The 1,583-nt window shown below is 34.4% G+C and overlaps 1 non-coding gene across 1 annotated transcript; it reads right to left on the bottom strand.

Moving 5' to 3' along the window:
• Nucleotides 1-280: 280 nt before the first annotated feature.
• On the bottom strand, nt 281-352 carry TRNAD-GUC (transfer RNA aspartic acid (anticodon GUC)). The gene has a single exon. It is a non-coding gene; the product is annotated as a tRNA-Asp (tRNA).
• Nucleotides 353-1,583: the final 1,231 nt, after the last annotated feature.

The raw sequence follows: 1,583 nt of genomic DNA, 5'->3' as shown, positions 1-1,583 counted from the left end.
TAAATCGTGCCAATCGAGTGGAACAGCAGCCTAGGATTCACCACTGCTTCATCTCATTTTCCAACAGATTGTAGACGTAAATTGGTTTTGATGGTACGCCTGTGCATGCTGAAATATTCAGAGCATATTCTGAATTTCAGTTAACACATCAGTAAGCATTTTGGCCATCAGTGAATTCAACCTTTTTTCTCAATCGGAATAGGCAAGGATAATGACAGATATATTTTACAATGTTGGAAAGTACATCATTTTATTTAATTGTGTGAATAAAAGGAATCGCCTCCCCGTCGGGGAATTGAACCCCGGTCTCCCGCGTGACAGGCGGGGATACTGACCACTATACTAACGAGGACTTATTGGCTTCAGTTAAACAGTGCTCACCTCCCTGGGGTTAAGGCATGCCCTCGATCAATTCTCAGTATTGTAATAGGCAGAATTGCTGCTTTTGGTTAGGACAAGTAATCTTTTTTCCTAAATTATTACAATACAGAAATTCCTAGCCAAAAACAATCAGTTTTAGGAAGAAATTATATTCATTGAAATAAATATCTATCGATCTTTCTATCTAGCTATCTTTCTATTCATCAATATATATATTTATATATATATATATATATATATATATATATATATATATATATATATATATATAATCAGCTCACTTTACCATTTACAGCTTAAAACTATTAGCCACCACGGGTCACTACTAACCAAAAGCAGTCATTCTCCTTGTAAATCGTGCCAATCGAGTGGAACAGCAGCCTAGGATTCACGACTGCTTCATCTCATTTTCCAACAGATTGTAGACGTAAATTGGTTTTGATGGTACGCCTGTGCATGCTGAAATATTCAGATCATATTCTGAATTTCAGTTAACACATCAGTAAGCATTTTGGCCATCAGTGAATTCAACCTTTTTTCTCAATCGGAATAGGCAAGGATAATGACAGATATATTTTACAATGTTAGAAAGTACATCATTTTATTTAATTGTGTGAATAAAAGGAATCGCCTCCCCGTCGGGGAATTGAACCCCGGTCTCTGGCGTGACAGGCGGGGATATTGACCACTATACTAATGAGGACTTATTGGCTTAAGTTAAACAGTGCTCACCTCCCTGGGGTTAAGGCATGCCCTCGATCAATTCTCAGTATTGTAATAGGCAGAATTGCTGCTTTTGGTTAGGACAAGTAATCTTTTTTCCTAAATTATTACAATACAGAAATTCCTAGCCAAAAACAATCAGTTTTAGGAAGAAATTATATTCATTGAAATAAATATCTATCGATCTTTCTATCTAGCTATCTTTCTATTCATCAATATATATATTTATATATATATATATATATATATATATATATATATATATATATATATATATATATATATATATATATATATATATATATATATATATATAATCAGCTCACTTTACCATTTACAGCTTAAAACTATTAGCCACCACGGGTCACTACTAACCAAAAGCAGTCATTCTCCTTGTAAATCGTGCCAATCGAGTGGAACAGCAGCCTAGGATTCACGACTGCTTCATCTCATTTTCCAACAGATTGTAGACGTAAATT

Source organism: Lissotriton vulgaris, chromosome 1_1 (assembly GCF_964263255.1).
Source record: "Lissotriton vulgaris chromosome 1_1, aLisVul1.2, whole genome shotgun sequence".
NCBI classification, from domain to species: domain Eukaryota; kingdom Metazoa; phylum Chordata; class Amphibia; order Caudata; family Salamandridae; genus Lissotriton; species Lissotriton vulgaris.
This window is presented reverse-complemented; position numbering and strand designations above follow the sequence as displayed.